This window comes from Pinus tabuliformis, chromosome 3_2 (genome assembly GCF_031772625.1).
Source record: "Pinus tabuliformis cultivar Carrire ecotype Pingquan chromosome 3_2, CPIR1, whole genome shotgun sequence".
Taxonomy (NCBI): domain Eukaryota; kingdom Viridiplantae; phylum Streptophyta; class Pinopsida; order Pinales; family Pinaceae; genus Pinus; species Pinus tabuliformis.
In genome coordinates this window covers 973,708,024-973,726,541 of record NC_142302.1, presented here as the reverse complement: position 1 = coordinate 973,726,541, position 18,518 = coordinate 973,708,024, and the positions used below count along the sequence as shown (strand labels likewise).

Genomic DNA, 18,518 nt, shown 5'->3' with positions numbered 1-18,518 from the left:
AACATTAATGCGTCAACCTGCATTAATGAATAAAAACCAGTAATAATGGCCATTAATTCTAATTTAACAACTAATTTTCCACTGTGAACAAAAATAAGACATCGACGAGTGTGGCAGACTGGCTTTGTGGGCTGACGCACTTCTGAGCACCTGGTCCCACCAATTGCGAGGCGGTCCACGTGTCGCGTTGCGATCTCTCGGATATGGCTCGGTTTGGGAGTCGCTTCGGGAGTTTCATTCGGCGCCGGCAATGTTAAGTGGTCCCGCCGCGTTTTATCCTCACCCGACTGATGGTGCATGTTCACGGTGGCATCGTTCTTCGTGGCACGCAGTGGCGGCGCCTGTGGTGGGGCCGCAAGTCAGTCCGTGTTGCGCTAGTGACAGGCAATCAGTCCACGCTCTCTTCTCACTCAACTGTCTACCCCTTCACTCCGTAAGTTTCGCTGTCAGCTGTGTGTGTATTTGATTACGTGGCGGTCTCCGTGGGGAATGATTCCACCTACTTTTAACCAATCAGTGTCACAGTCCCGACACTGCTGGCCATGTCAAGGCGATTCCTATTTGTTATCCTATAGGAATTTTAATGTGGCCTGACATGGGGCCGCATTAAGGCGATACAACATGTTGCTGTTTTTATTTTCTCTCTCATCACCTAGCGGCGTGTTGTATCGTCTTAATGCGGTCCCATGTCAGGCCGCATTAAAATTCTTATAAGGTAAAAAATAAAAATTGCCCCATTTCAAACGTGGGAACAGTGGATTTGGCATGATTCCGGTGGAAGAAAACAATGTTACTTAGTAACCCTGAGAGGTAACTTTGGGTCCGGTTGGCTAGGCTGTGCTGTTGTGTGCCCTTTCGGGTGTGGCCTGCCAAGCGTGTTATATGAGAAAAAAACATGAGAAGTGAGAGTCTTAAATTTTTAGCATTTTAGTGTTCATTTTTCAATTGAGTAAAATATGAAATGGATTTAATAACATTGTTTATGAGTATAAGGTTAAGTGAAAATATGAAATAGTTTTAATAACATTGTCTTTGAGCGTAGGGTTAAGTGAAAATATATTATAGAGTGATGATGGAGATAAATTTGAAAAAAATATAATATTCTTGATTAATATTATGCCCTTTTTTTTGTTTTTGTTTTTTTTAATAATATTTTCTTCCTTTCATTCTGTTTTGATATATAATACTATAATATTATGCTTTTTTCCAATATTTTTTTTTATTTTGGTTTATATTATGTGTTTCTTAATATTTTTATATAGTCTTATAATATTATTTTTTTTGTATTTTTTTACATAGTGTTGTTGTTGTTATTTTTATTTTTTGTGGATGTCTATGGAATATTTGTATCAGATATATCCACTTGAAGGAATCACTTCGTGCCAACTCAATCAAGCCAACTCAATCACGTACCCTAGGGCCAAGAGTGTCACTTGTAGGAATCACTACCTGCTAGCTTAATCACTCACTTGAAGGAATCACTTCGTACCATAGCGCCAAGAGTGTCACTTGAAGGAATCACTTCCTGCCATCTCAATCACCCAGTTGAAGGAATCATTTCCTTTTAGCTCAATCACGTACCCTAGCACCGAGAGTGTCACTTGAAGGAATCACTTCCTGCCAGCTCAATCACTTCGTACCCTACCTCCAAGAGTGTCACTTGAAGGAATCACTACCTGCCAGCTCAATCACCCACTTGAAGGAGTCATTTCTTGCCAGCTCAATCACGTACCCTAGCGCCAAGAGTGTCACTTGAAGAAACCACTTCCTGCCAGCTCAATCACTTTGTACCCTAGCACCAAGAGTGCCACTTGAAGGAATCATTTCTTGCTAGCTCAATCACGTACCCTAGCACCAAGAGTGTCACTTGAAGGAATCACTTCCTATCAGCTCAATCACGTACCCTAGCGCAATGAGTGCCGAGAGAATTGAACCTGTGACCTCTCCATAGAAAATGTGCTTTTAACAATGGGGACTCGACCAATTGAGATAACCTCAGGGGGACTTCTGTGTCCACAAAAAATTTGTATCAGACAGATCCACTTGAAGGGATCATTTTCTGTCAGCTCAACCACAGAGCCTAACCTCGAGGGTGTCAAGAGAATTTAACCCGTGACCTTTCAATAACAAAGGTGTTTTAATGAAGGGGACTCAACCAATTGAGTTAACCCTCTTGGTTGATTCACAATACATACATATGACCTTTCAATAACAAAAGTGTTTTAAGGACTGTGACTCAACCAATAAAACTAACCCTATGGGCTAATTTACAATAAATAATATTATGTTCTCAACATATAGGCTTTTGTGATTCATAATTTGTACAAATTATCTTTGGGAGATATCACAAAATACTTTTCAAGGTCGAGGCATTTGGAGCCACTTATTGTGGTTCATCATGAAGACAAAGACAATGATGAACCATAGTAAGTGGTTTGAAACACGTCGACCTTGAAAACTATTTTGTGATTTGTCCGAAATATAATTTGTACATAATATTAGGTTTTTTTTTTCAAATATCTCTCAACCTCCAACTTTTTATGTTGTTATGTTTAAATACTATTAAATCTAGTAACGTAAGGGTGGATTGAGTGGCCGAGATGGGCTATTAACCCCCTCACAACCTGTGTTCAATTCTTCGAAATAACATGCTTAACCTGTATTGATTAGGATGAATAAGTTAATGGCCCCACTAAATTTTCACTCTATATTTGTGATCAATACAAGATATCTCAACTCTTACTTAATCATAAAATCAATACTATCTATTATTTATTTATTTATTAAATCTAATAATATATATTTCAATTTATATATTATTAATTATACTAATATGGGTGAATATATATCATTTTTCATAAAATAGTTTATAATTATTATAGTGATCACAAGTCAAATTTCAAAACTACATTCAATACATAAATGTGAAAAAAAAGGGTCGATTCAAAATTATTATAAAATTAAATAACAAATTCGTTTCTGATATATTAAATATTATGTTCTTGAATTTGAATATTTTTAAAGTCATAACGGTTTGTTCTCTCTAACCACCAACAGAGTTTCAGAGAAGTACTGAACTCTGAACCATACCAACGGGAATAATCCTAATGCCTTTCCTATTGACCCAGCAATAAGCACCTTTGCATAGTGGTATATATATATATAATTATTTCCACTCTTCAAAATAAAATATATTATATCTCTGAGTGTACTTCAGTGCGAGTTGGATGACACCTGTACTGTAAGAGACTAATCTTAACCTAACAACCTTGGCTTCACTTTCCGTAAATTTGGGTGAAAGTTATTTGAGAGATTGTTGTAACCGTAAAATTGGGTTTTGAACTTACGTGGATGATAGATTTTGATAAAGTTAATTGTTATTTTAAGTATAGTAAAATTAATGGTTGATTTTGTATATTGTTTCTCGATAATCAAAATCCACAATTATCCCCAAAGTCATCAACAAAATATTATCAAAATACAAACGAATTTATTGTAATCTCATTTACAGTAAATGCTTTTGTATTTGTATTCTTTTTTATGGTCACTTATCATGAGAAAACGCTTTACACGACAAATATTAAGCACCATATATTTAGTTAATTATTAATTCATTATTTTTCTATTTGGTTAATTAAATTAAAAATAAAATAATATTCCAGACATAAAATGAAATGAAATTAATAATTAATTTAATGTATAATACTTAATTTATGAATATTAATAAATATTAACATAACCATAATTACATCAAACAGGATTAGGAAAGGATAGCTTTTCGTTGTCGCTTTTGCTATCAAATGGGACATTTACAGAACTTCTGTGTTCAAAAGCTACTAAAATAGAGGACTAAATCTAAGGGTTAGAAGCGATGTAGCCCACCCCTTATGGAGGAAGAGGAATCATGAGGACATTGAATTAAATGATGAAATGCTCTCTCAGAATGAGGATGGCGAGGAGAGTAGGGAAAATAAAAATTTAGCACTCCGTATAGAAAGAGACATTACTACTGTTTCATTGGGAGCCCTAAAGTAAGCTTACAAATCAGTGAATCAAATGATGAAATGCTCTCTCCTAATGAAGATGGCGAAGAGAGTAGGGAGAATAAAAGTTTAGCACTTGACATACAAAAAGACATTACTACTGTTTCGTTGGGAGCTATAAAGCGAGCCTACAAATAAGCTTCCTAAAATCGGAAACGCACTAACAACTTGTGAGGCAATTCTTTAGCAAAAAGTGGTTACTCCTTAACTTAATGGGTGGGTGAAGTAACAAAAAAAAATCCCAAAACCAGCCCAAGTTGGGTGATACTTTTGTTTCCTATGTTTACCTTGATATCTCCTTAAAACCTTGATACTCCTTACAATTTGATTTTAGCACTATTTTGTTATACCGAAAATAGATCAAATAGATCAAATTAACACTTGTGAATGACAGCAGGGCAAAAACTGATTCAGCTTAAATGTGAGCGATGAAAAAGGCATATAGAAATTGCGAAATTCCCATGATCCTTTTTGTTAATACACTTCCCACCCCTCAAAAATAACATAATCGAAGTGATTGATGAGTAAACATTGATAAGCTTTACTTGGCAAAGTTTAATGGCCTGGAATATTAACTTTCATTTGTTTTATAAACTAAGGTGTAATATTTAATTATATTTAATGTGTGGTATTTGTTTTAGAATTTTGATTCTAATCTATTGGGTTTTTGTGTTTGCTTGCTTATAAAAAGCATCTTATTTCCATCTGTTATCGATTCCACACTTAAATCCTCCATGAATTTGGATAACTTGGTCTTAAACTAGAGTCTCTGGCAAAAATTTCCAGTCGCTTTCCATCTGAGGTTCGATTCCACTTAAAGCCGTCATCATTTTGCCTAAGTCGTGTTAAAATTAGGGTATCCAGCAAAATTTTTCAGTCTGGTTTTTAGTTGTGGTTCGATTTCACTTAAACTGGGGATAAACTTGGTTATCTAGTGCTCAGATTAAAGTTCCCAGCTAAAATTTAAAGTTTTGTCTTTAAATATTTCCGAGCTGCCGGAAAAACAAGAAAACGATGCCGCAGAACCCTGACCTCATGAAATCCTCTTCCGTTTCCCCTGCAGCTGCCAGCAACAGCGAGAATTGAACCGTCACTGGCACGCTTTCTTCTTTTTCTTCGAATTCGCATGTCAACACCCCTGCTGGAGACGGAACTGCTGGCCTTTATGGATTTAGTTGGGAATTACAAGAGGCTTTAACGGAACAGGCGCATTGCAGCGTTCCTGCAGAGAAATGCTGCACGGTTCCCGTCCCGGAGCCGTTTACCGGCCTTGTAGCTCTCGACTACGGATCAATAGATACTATGGATCAGCAAATTTATATAAACCCTGCGATACTCAATTCTGGAGATCTGCTAAACTCCAGTTCATGCTCGTTCAGCGATTTGATCGGCAGTTCGAATCTCGCCGGGGTTACGCTTCCCGATCTGCAGTGGTAGTTGCAGCAACAGAAATTGGCTTCTTTGGTCGGGGAAGGGTCATATTGGAATAATTTCGACACTGTAGCGGCACGGAACGGTAACAGTTACAACAGTCATATTCATAGTATCTACAGTAATGCAGTACCATTGCATTGGCAAGAACGGTAACAGTTACAACAGTCATATTCATAGTATCTACAGTAATGCAGTACCATTGCATTGGCAAACAAATAATAATAACATGGATGCACTGAAGATCTATATGTGTGCGGCACAGATATAGAACTTTGCCCCCGACATAGAACTTAATTGGCGGGATCAGGTACTTATTTTACATTCTAGTGAAATTTGTTGAGTTTTGTTTCTTGTAATCTTAACAGTTAATGTAGGTTGATTTATTATTGTAATTCAAAGAAAACTATGTTATTTGGAATAACTTGTTTGTCACGGTAAGGAAGCATGTTAGAGAAAGATTTCGGTGAAAATCACATGGAATGTCATTTGTCGAGGCGTTTCGAACCAACCAGTGTGGTTCATTGTCAGGACAAGATGAAGAAAACAGATCTAGGTTAGCATGTTATATAGACCGAGCAGAGCCTCCAACGGCTAGTTTGACCCAACCGCTAATATTGACCAAAGGACCACGATCAAAATAAAAGATAATCAATAAATAATCAAAAATTAAAGGTCAAATTACTAATAAAAGAAAATTAGTTGCAACGGACGGCTTCTAAGAAAAAATTAAGTGAGAATAACTAACTGAATAAAAATAAAATAATAAAAATAACAAATTAAATAAATAAATAGATATAAAAACCCGAAATAAAAATAGTGAAAATAAAACAAATACACAAACAAATAAAATAAAATAAAAGAAAAATCAAATAAAAAAATAAACCACTAGATATGGATAAGAGTTAAACGTGAAAAAATAATAAAAATAAAAATAAATAAAAATAAATAAATAAAATAAAAAGAATAACAATAGTAAAAATAAAATAAAATAATAAGCTTAAAAATAAATAGAGTGATAATAAATTAATTAATTAATAAAAATTAAAAATTAATAATAAAAATAATAAAATAACTAACTAAATAAACGAAAAATAATAATAAAACACGAAAAAATGAAATAAAATAATCATAAATAAATAAAATTGAATAACTAAGTGGGAATAAAATAAAATAATAAGCTTAAAAATAATAAATTAATTAATTAATAAAAACTAAAAATTAATAATAATAATAAAATAACTAACTAAATAAAAGTAAAATAATAATAAAACACGAAATATTAGTAAAACTAAAAATGAAATAAAATAATAATGAATAAATAAAATTGAATAACTAAAAGGGGACTAAAACATAACTGAATGAATAATAATAATAATAATAATAAAAATAAATAAATAAATGAATAAAATAAATAAAAATAATAAAAAAATAAAATAAATTAAAATAAATAAGTAAATAAATTAATAAAGATTAATAATAATACTAATAATAAAAATAATAATAATAAATAAAATAACTAAATAAGAATAAAAGGGGAAAAAATAGATGTATAGAGTCATGTATACAGCTAAATTGCGAGTTAAATAGTAATAAAGAAAAACAATATAAGGAAATAAGTTACCCTGAGGCCCTTAAATAATAAAAAACATATAGGAAAGGCGATTAGAAAAATGACAATAACATAAATAAATAAGTGAAAATAACAATAAAAACCAAAGAGGACGGAAAAACGACTAGGAGGAGAGGGCTGGGACCCAACATCTACTGACTTTCCAACCATCGTCTCTATTGAGATTGCTAGGTCTCTTTTCAATCTCCAGAGCTTCCCTGAATTTTCGATGATGGAAATGCGGAACCTTAGCAATAACACTGGCTTCTTCGATACAAACATGATGCTTGGTTTTCTCCGCATGCTCAGCCAAAGCGGAAGACTTAAATCTCCTATGCTTCAGATCCGCTGCGTGCTCACTAATCCTCTGATTAATGGAACGACCAGTCTCCCCAATATAGGGGGTCCCACAAGAACAAGGGATCAAATAAACACCTTTCATATCTTTAGGGTCGATGGGATCCTTCACCGATCTGAGAGACGAACGAATGGTGTTCAGGGGCCTGAAGGACACCGGGATACTATGTCTCCTGAGAATCCTACCAATTCTATCAGTGGTCCCTTGAACATAAGGAAGAAGGACACCCGGAACACGATCTTTTGGCTCTCTTTTCACTAGAGAATTCTTGGAAGCTTTAAGGAAAGCCCTATGACCCATGTATCTACTGTAACCATTCTCCACAAAGACATCCAGCATATGGAATTTTTCCTTCTCAAAGCTCTTCTTGTCCGAGATCCTCAGGGCCCGAGTAGCAAGGGTACTAAGAACCCCCATCTTTTGAGCTGGGAAATGGTGGGAACTAGCATGAAGATACTGCTCCGTATGAGTTTTCTTTCGAAAAACTTGATGGGCTAGGGAACCATCCTCATTCCTAGAAATGAGAATATCAAGGAAAGGAAGGCATCCATCAACTTCCTGCTCTTTAGTGAACTTAATGGCCGAGGACTGCCTGTTAAGATGATCAAAGAAGAGATCAAGCTCATCCTGGCCATGAGACCAAATGACATTGGTGTCATCCACATACCTCTTCCATAGCTTAGGAAGGAGCCGGGAAGAGTTCAAAGCTTTGGACTCGAAATCTTCCATAAACAGATTAGCCACAACAGGGGAAAGGGGGGATCCCATAGCAACCCCACATGTTTGCTCGAAGAACTCCCCTTCAAAACTGAAAAAGGTAGAAGTGAGACAGATCTCAACCAACCTAGCCGTGTCAGGATCCGTTAGGCGGTTGATCACAATCATGGCCTCATTAATAGGGATGCAAGTGAACAGGGAAACAACATCAAAACTGACAAGAATGTCCCCAGGATCAAGCTTAATGTCCTTGAGCTCGTCGATAAAGGAGGCAGAGTCTTTTACGAAGGACTCGGTCCGACCAACGAGGGGCTTAAGCTTTAAAGCCAGGAACTTCGCCAGAAGATAGGTAGGACCTCCAATGGTGTTGACGATGGGCCTTAAGGGGGCACCTTCCTTGTGTATTTTAGGGAGGCCATAGATTCTAGGAGTAATAGGGTTGCTTTCAATGAGCTTATGGTGCAAGGAGCTCAACGAGCCAATGGATTTAATGGCCATAGCCACATTTTTAGCAACCTTCTTCAAGGGATTTTTGGAAAGCTTTTTGTAGCTTCCACTATTATGAAGATGATCCAACATCTTGCTGCGGTAATCAACCATGTTAAGAATCACGGCGGCACCACCCTTGTCAGCCCTGAGGACGATGATATCCTTGTTCTGGTTTAAGGATCTGAGAGCTAAAGATTCCTCTCTGCTGAGGTTACTCTTGGGCAGCTTAGCTTTCCTCAAGGCCACAACACAATCCTGCCTGATAGTATCCTTGATCCTATCAGGTAGACCTCGGATCCCAAACTCAATATCACAGATAATATCCTCCACGGGGATTTTTCTAGGGGCTAAGGCAAAATTTAAGCCTTTGCTCAAAACTTTAAAAACAGCAGGGGGAAAAACGACACTGGAGAGATTAATAACCTTGTTACTAGAAGAGGAAAAAGTAGTAGACCGATTTTTCCTCTTAATTTTCAGGTTAGAGAGACTATTGTTCAAAATATTAATATTATCACTATTGTTATAATTAAAGTTAGAATTAATATTAATACTATTATTGTGACAAAAGCCATTATTATGATTATCGAAAATATCATCATTACAATCCAAATTCTTGCAATGCGTATTTTCTCTATCCCGGTTGTTAATATTATTAACAATAATATTCCTATCCAAATTATTGCAATGCGTATTAACTCTATCTCTGTTGTTATTATTATTAACCATAATATTCCTATTATTAACGTTAATCAAGTCACCATTCCTATGCAAATTACTATCACAGTCATTATTTAGATTATCGAGCTGTTTTGAATTAATATCATCAAACTTAAACCGGTTATCAACGCTGGAATCATATACGATAGGGCGGGTACAGTCGTTAATACCTGAGCTACCATCGCTGCCAATGCAATCACCCGGTTCAGCTGAGACAGCACCATCGTAAGAGGGGTGGGGAGCGGTGATAGAACCAACGCTGGCCTCCCCAGCTCTATCAACTGAACTACTCACAGATCCACCGTTAAGCGATACCGATAACGGCATCACGCAATCCGACAGATCTGTCAGCACATCAGCCAACCTCCCATGCAGCGTTGAAGCAACAGAATGCAGCGTTGATGCATCAGAACACTTAGGAGAGCGAGGAAAAATCGAAGCCGAATGGGAACCCTCCGTAACCGGGGAGGCGGAGAAAACACCATTCGAACCCGAAGCAGGATCTGGAACGCAGAGATCTTGAAAGACACTGTCGCTGCTGCCTACAGAATTGCGATCTGGATTTTTGGAAACCGGAAGGGAGCGATCGTAGTTTTCAGGACCCATGATCCGCTGAGAGCAAAACGCCAATTTTTCTTCTGCGCAGAGATGACCTTGAATACCTCCATCTTGTGAAACAGAACCCATTGAAGCTGAACGCAGGCTTGAAGAGAGCGAGGTGGAATCATCCCGGTATTCTGAAGGGACGAGAGAAGGGAAACTAGAAACCCTCCCAGAATTGCCAGATAGCCAGTCATTCAAGGCAGAGATTTGCCCAGAGGAGACTCGGCTATGGGAAGAAGCTCCAACAGCGCTATTTAGAAACTCAGAGTCCCCAGCTAACTTAAGAAACTTGGAGGCTTGTTTCTGCTTACGAATCTCCTCAACCCTAAGAGACTTTAAAGCAGAACAAGCATCTATTCTGGCCCAAAGGGAAGCAGAAAATAAGTTTCCAAGATCCAAGTGCAGATCTAAAAGAACCCGAGAAAGCTGACTCAAGGAAGCATGTTTTCGCTCTTGCTAAATGTCTTTTGGTCTTGCCAAATGCCTATAAATTTTAGGCAGTTTCCTTACTATCATACTCAAGCCCTAAAAGTAAATATTTATTTTTCTCATTCTCTCTTTAAATATAATTAAATTTTTTGAATTTTTTTTGTAAGATGCAGTAGTACCTTTCTTTTCTATTTATAAAACCAAGTTGTTCTATATACAACAGTTTGGTCTCAACTTGCCCATATGGGAAACCAAGTTTGTTGGCCACTTGAGTGTATTATACGCCATCCAATAGCAAAATTTTATCAGTCTTTCAATCCAAGCTAAGTAAACTGCACATCTAAAATACTAATAATGTTCCAGTCTAACATAAAACAACTAAGGAGGAAATGCTATCCGCAAAAAGATCAAACTAAAAACTACAAAGAAACTAATCCTTTCTGTCATCTTTGTCAGAATCCACAGTTGTAGGTGCTGCCACCGAGTCGCCTAGCGCTGGAGATAGCTTCATCAACCGTCCTGGATCTCATCCAGCTTGCTGTCTTGCATAATCATGATGATTTGCAGGTTTTTCATATCCTTTTTAATGTTTGGCATCCCTTGGGCTATTTCTGCCACTTCACCCGCCACCTACTCCAGAGCCCTAGCTAGTAGGCGCTTCAAAACCCAGTACACATGCAGGGCTTGCCTGTAAAGTGTCATCTGGCTTCTGGTGTGTCCTGAGTCGGGGATAATATACCCCCATTTCTCCATCTCTGGTTCCGAGTCCTCTTCCATAACATTGTCTTCCATCTCCTGAATAAGCTGATGAATGTCAGCGTCTGTCCCCTCTCTGTATGCACGTGCGGCTTCTTGAACAGCTGTCCGGATGGATTTCCTTCCTCGCCTCTGACTTGCTGGAGCCGAGGTCGTCAGGTCGCTTCTACCCCATTGGCTCTGACGTCCTTTGCCTCCACGACCCCTCCCACTGCCAAGGCGAGCCATCTTCTCCTTTACTGCCTCCTGCTTACAGTTAGCAACAACAAAAGTTAGCTTTTTAGGAGCTACATTTTTTCTCATAAGCCAGCATGTCTCTGTCCCTGTGCCTTCCTTCCCTGCTCCAGTCTCCCCCCTTACTCTCGGTCATCGAGGGTCTCTCCCCCCCTGGACTCAGGGAAATGGTCGAGCCCTCTATCATCCTGTCCCTCGCATAGATTGTATTCTGAGAATTCTCGGGTTGACCCTTTGCCCTGCTACTACCATCCCCCGACATGCCCATGTTCTGTTCCTCTCGTTTCCTCACCATGCCGACCTCTGCCTCATTCAGACCCAGCCCTCCCTCCGCCATTCCTAGCTTTCCCAGCTCCTCCAACTTGCTATGCATAATAAGGTGAGTTGCAGACCCGCTCAGACGCGACCCTTCCCCGACAATTCCCAGCTTCCCCCCTCCTCCCGCCTATTATGCATGACAGAATGAGATGCAGGAGGTGAGTCTAAGGAACATACCTGGATTTACGCTTTACCGCAGAAATTCCCAAAGCCCATGCTGCTGTGATCTCCTCCTTCCTTCGCTGCATACTGGGCTCTTTGCCCACCCTAACCACCCTCATGAACCTCCTCCTAGCTGTCCTGCGTCCCATCCCACTACCGCCGTCATTTCTTACCTCCTTTCCCCCCACTCTCCTGCCACTTCTTTGCCTCGATACTCCCATATGCATGCAGGATGCCACCATGTCTGTTTGATCTATGATGAGGGCAGTTGGTGGCTGTCCTGACCATCCTCTCCCCTTCATTGTCTCTCTGTTCATACACTCCGCATTCACCACCCCGATCGGGGGCAAATTTCTTGAATTATTTTTATCTTAGAAATGAATTTATAATTATTTGTGTTATTAAAAAGTGTTTTTTTTTTTTCATTCTAAAATCTAGTGATCTTGATTTAACTTTTTATATACATAAATGAAATAATTTTAAAATAATTAAATTATATAAATAATTTTAATATTATTATTTTTATGTTAAATAACCCATTAAATATAATATATTTGTTAATTTAAATTCACATAACTAAAATATATTTGAGATTGCATGAGCTTAAAAATGGTATATTAAATTATCATAGCTGAAATATATTTTGAGATTGTTATATTAAATTAACATACCTGAAATACCCGGATGCGGGTGTTAACTCCAGCTATTAATGATGCATCACGCCACCGCACCATCAAGCCTGACGGTTGGCAGACAGGTGTACTCCGAGGTCTGCGTTGGTAGTTATAAGTTGCAGTTCAAGGCAGGTGAGTTCATGTCTGCTCAGGTTCGAGGGGAATTTGCATTCAAGGCGAGCATGGCTACTCAGTCCTTGATGCGATCCAGGCTTAAGGAAATGTGCCATTCTCCCGCGGCAGTTAATGTCTCAGCTCTTTATAATATGAGGCCTATTCAAGTTTATGGCCAGAATTCTTCGATTGATGCTTGTGCTACGCTCATAATTCCTCACGCCTCCAGTGTTCTCAGGCTCGAGTGGCGTTTCAGGTCTATCGCTCTGGGTGCTATGCCGCGTAGCAGGGGTGTTCCGCGACGAGGGGGTCGGTCTGGCCTCAGAACTGGCCTCGCTCCTGCGGATGTGCAGCATGTAGTCCCGATTACCTCTGCTTCCCCCTCATCTCCGCCATCGGACCAGGAGAGATTTATCCCAAGCAGTTCATATCAATATTTCCGCCTCAGGTTCCAAAGCAGGCTAATTCGTCCAGTGGTTACGTTAAATTTCACTGTGTATATCTCAGAGGAGGAGCCTCGCACCACCAGCTCGACTTCCCCTGATTCCACAAGCGCACAGGAAAGCAGCATTCTACTGGGGGACATGAATGGTCTGGTTTACAGGACTGATTCTCTATATGAGGAAACCCCGGTCCAGGAAGCGCCTCCGCCTTCCATCCCTGCCAAGAACGAGGAAAAGGCCAGCGAACAGTCTCAGCATGGTCTTGGCTGCCTTTACCTGGTCACTAACTCTCGCGGAGAGCCGATTCTAGATGAGGATGGATTTGTCACTTGGCTGCCCTCACCAAGCCCGGAGAAAAAGGAGCAGCAAACGTCGCCCAGCCAGGAGGTCTAATCTTCTTCGGGTGCATATGTCAAGCTTTTTTGAACTCGTGTTGTGGATTCTGCAGCTTTTTCACCCTGTTTGTTTCAGTCTAATGCCCCTAGTTGTTAGTACTGTCAATACAGTTGTTATACCTTGTTCTAGAGTCAACTATGTTAAATGGCTCTGTCTAGTTACGATTTCTGTTGTTTATGGTAAATGTAGTCCGGGTCCAGTTAGTCAGAATGTCAGGACAAATCAGAACTATGAAGCATATTTTGTAAAACCGCTTGACCGATTCGTCAGTATTGTTCAGGTTTTTTTGATTGAGGACTGGCCTCGGCCTCCTCGGAAGGACTGTCCACCATGTACATAATTTTCTCTTTTTAATATAGAACTAGTCTTTACTTAGAAAAAAAAATTTAAATTAAAATTAATAATTTTGAATTTGCAAACAATAATTTAAATATTTAACTACCTTCCAAGTGATGATAATTTTAAAGTTTCTTTTCTCCGCTAAATATATTTAGATTCTGTGGCAAGTCAATTTATAAAGGCTTATGAAATCATCTACTTGAAACTTATCACCAATTAAGGCAATCTCCGCAGTCATTAGCGAATGTTTAGGTTTCAACGCAATATAATAATTATGAATGTATGGTTTAGTATAGTTGTTCATAGCTATAATAAGGATAAAGACCTTGCCTTATAGGTGTGGAACCTAATTGTTCCCAAGACCTGAGCTCACCACGTGTGTTGTGGAAATAACTCTAAATATAAAAATATTATTAATAAATATATCTGTATTATGTGGTATTAATTGATATTATTAGAATAATAATTTAATTTTAACGTTATAGTTAAGTTAGAAATTGAATTGGTATATGATTTTTTTATTCCTAGGATAAGGAGTTTGTTTATGTGGTGTAAATTTTTGGTATCATAGGAATGTAAGTTTGTGATAAGTGATTGAAGAATTATTTCGTGATAATTTTGTGTATTTTATGAATTTGGATTATAAATTATAGTGGTTATATTTTTATGTTGATATTTTAAGTCTATAATAAGATTTATTGTTAGAACAAATTTGTTCTATCTTTGCTCTTCTTTGTGGATTTGTCTTGACGACGAGTCTTGTTATAGAATTGAAACATCGATACAAAAATATGGCTACTATGGTTTATGATCCGACTTCGCAAGATACATAGTTTGTGATAGTTGACTTGGTGAAGGAGTAATGGAATGTGCCGTTTATGTGTTCTTTTAAGGCAAGTTTGTATTGACCCACTAGTTTTGTTGTCAAAGAACACAATAATTTATTATATATGAAAAGTTTATTGTATGGACATGTAAATTTGTTTAAATTTTTTATTTATAGCATTTTATTTCTTATTGAAAACATTGGGTTGGAACAAATATGTCACATTCACTAATTTCACCCATTATGATAAATAGTAATGGATACTTTTGGCTAGATTGAATTCCATGGCTTGCATTTATTTTTCAATTGAAATTCTCTTTACATTAGGCTTGAATGTCATTATGTTTAGGAGTATGCTTCTTGATAGGGTGAGTAATTCAATGCTCTCTCAATGGAAAGTCATTATGTAAAGGAATCCATTCTCCATATTGGCGCTGAAGCTCTATATTCTCATGTAACATTTTAGAAGTGAAATTTTGATATCATTAAAAGAAAGTACATATACAAAATTAAGTTGTATTAATGACAATAAATGTAACATGATTGGTGCAAATGACATTTAAGAGTTCAACTAACATTTCTCCTTTTACAAAGTTGTTCAAGATTTGTATACTTGTGTTTCAAGACATATTGAACCCAAAACATTAAAATAAGGGTTTATATATCATCCAACCTAGACAATGATATGATTGAAAACATTGCCTTTAAAAATGAAAAGTTGGATGAAAATTAATATAATTCCACCATGTTTTCATGGCTGACAATGAGCAACAACCTTATATTGATATCCAACCATTGTGCCTAGTTGGTTTTCTTCTTCTAAATTTCATTGCTCTAATACTTGAAATAGAACATTTCTTTCATGTTTTATTTCTCTTACCCTCACTTGTCTCCATTCCTGTAAAATATTTGAATGGTACAACACCATTGAACCCCTTAATCAAGACAACTCCAATTTTATAAATGAAAATATTCATTTCATATTTTAAGGTATTTTTAACATTTGAATAGATTGAAGGAATAACTCTTACTTGTGAATTATAATTAAAATCTAAATTATGTGATGAAAATGTAATGAAGTAGACCAATCATAGAAGTTTATGAAACAACAAGAGATTAGGGGAAATGAGTGATGTTAGGTATGAAGACTGTTGAAGAGAATTTTGGAGATATTGTGAAGGAAATTGTTTAAACTAAAAAGTTACTTTTGGCATAGTTGTTATGGTCCTTCATCATTATATATAGTGACCATTTATACAATACAAATGCACATAAAATTGTTTTTATAATATATTTCCCCCCTTAGCAAGCTTCTTATCTAAATTCTCTGTGTCCTTTGTGTCATTATTGGTTATTATAACCAATAATTAGTATCAAACCTAGGTTGTGTTCGATGAAGAGACCATTCAAAGAGAGGATCAAAGTTTAAATTTTATAGTTTCAAATCAACATGCAATAAAGATAATCAATCTTCAAATTTGTGGTCATAGGTTGGCTTGAAAGTGTTACTGTCACAAACACATAAATACAATCCTATAATAACAATGGGTGTTATATTTCCAAATTTCAAATAAAAGAGTGTGTGAGGCTTACACTATGCGAGAAATACATTTGTATGGAGGAAAAACAACATGTTTTCACAAAGCAAAAGTATGGTGATGGAATTTGTAGTGATGCAACAACATGCCAAAGAGGATTGAGAGTATGGTCATGTTGATATCCAAATGTGTCAGAGCCCAGGTTACCACCATCACATTTTTTTATGCTTATGGTGTTGTTCCCACACTGAAATAATGAAGCTTTGAAGTCATGGAGAGTTATTAGGTTTGGAGAGTTCTGATGATTTTGTTTGAGTTCATGACAATATTTTGTGATAGTATTTCAAAAGATGAAGCAATGTATCATACAAAATCTCCATTGTGCAGGATTTGAACAATGGAACGCCAATGAAGATTGATGGTTGTGGAGAACCAGAGGAGAAGAAACACGGGAAATTAGATTTGCATGTGATAGAACAAGAGGAACTAGGGAGTTTATGGACCCATTTTAGGAATTTAAGAACCATATGTGAGAATAAAGGAGAAAATGTACGTCATAATGGAATGAATTGTTCATGTGTACTTTCCTAAAGGTTCACATGTTATGATTTTCAGTCAATTGTGCAAGGGGTGTAAGGACCTATCAATATTTTTTTGTGTAAATTGTTATATAATCCTGTGGATATGTCAAAACAAGTCATTTCACTTAACCCTAATATTTCCCTAAGTTTTTTGCAACGAAATTAGCCTATTGCAAGCCTACAGCAACGCTATGAAATATTTTCGTAGTGTTCACCGAAAAAATTTAAACTTAGGCTTTCAAGCTGCTAGCCCTATCATTTCAAATGACTAAGTGGTTTTTCAAAATGTCATATCCCTTTTTATCCTTGATGTGACATTTAGCAACATTTTGAAGCCCAATAACGAAGTCTAAAATCAAACCCTAAAAACAACCAGTTTTCCCTAAACGGTAATTTCCAGCAAACCCATAAAATCATTTGTAGTGCACAAGAAGGTTGTGGAAGGGTTTATAGCGTCCAACCAGGGGGATTCAAGGTTGTGGAAAGATTTGTAGCGTAAGAGAATTTGCAAGATGGGAAGATCAGGGCATGTGAAATGTTTTGAGCTGGATTGAATATTTTTTGAGGTTTATCCACAAATGTTGTTATTGTTCTGATATGCAAGCTTGGAATTAGTCGTCCATCGCTTCAATGGACATAACCTGAGTTGGTGTCATGAAATTATACATTCTTTTGATGGAAGCACAATCCGAATAAGAAACCTACAATTTACAGTCATCAAGGAATCCATTGCAGAGGCCATGAGTTTTCATACTTAGGGCAAAAGATGGTTTAAAAAACAGAGACTACAGAACATGGATCTAAATTTCTTCTTGAAGGAGGACTGTCAAGACCAAGACTGGAATGTAGGAGTCCCCCAGAACATATTGAAGCTTGACTGGTCTAACGCTCTTAGGACTGTGCAGCTCTTCTTTGCTTGTGAAGGAAGGTACTCTAAATTTTATTTGTATCACATGAGTTTTTTGTGTCATCTAGCAGGTTTCAGTAAAATGAATTTGCCCTATTTTCTTCATCAAAGTCTGCTGAAAATGTCCACCAAAGCTAGAATGAGACCTGAGCTTTCACCTCATGACATTTTTTGTCATGGCCCGATAAAGATATTATATACTCATGAGTTGAACATGTAGGTGGAACAACTGAGAGAAAGAAATATGAGAAACCTTGCACCCATAAGGCAAAGGAGAGCTAAATCTAAAATTTCTATCAAAACCATAGCTTAGGAAACAAAGGGAGCCTAATCATATCCATGTTGAAAAACATATTGAAAATCCCACAAAAGAACCATAGGTTAGGATCTATGAGAGGAGAACAAGAAGGCAACAAAAACAAATGCTAGATGAAGAGGAGGAAAAATAGAAAACAACAAAGAGGGAAAAAGGGAAACAAAGCATAGAAATAGGGGATGAAGAAATACAAACAAAGCCTAAGGTCTACTGTAGAAAACCCCATACTCGTTCTACAAATAAACTAAAACTGAGTTTGAAGCCAAAGATCAACCCTAAGCTAAAGGAAGAGATGATTATTGATGATGAAGAAGAAATTGTAAAGGTTTTAAAGAGCATAAAGGAGACCACAAAATATAGGAAGACAAAGTATGCACATAGAAAAAGGAAAGAAACCCTGAAAGCTAGAAAAACCATATAGAAATGTCCCAGAAGGATGACAAGGAGCCAAGAAAAGTTAAACCTCCTTGATCAGGCTACAAAATCTATGGAAGAGTGATCAATTTACCTCATTG

General features: G+C 37.1%; 1 pseudogene; it reads left to right on the top strand.

Annotated features, from left to right (window-relative positions):
* The first annotated feature begins 250 nt into the window (after nt 1-250).
* LOC149183881 (uncharacterized) lies at nt 251-5,710 on the top strand (annotated as a pseudogene).
* The last annotated feature ends 12,808 nt before the right edge of the window (nt 5,711-18,518 follow it).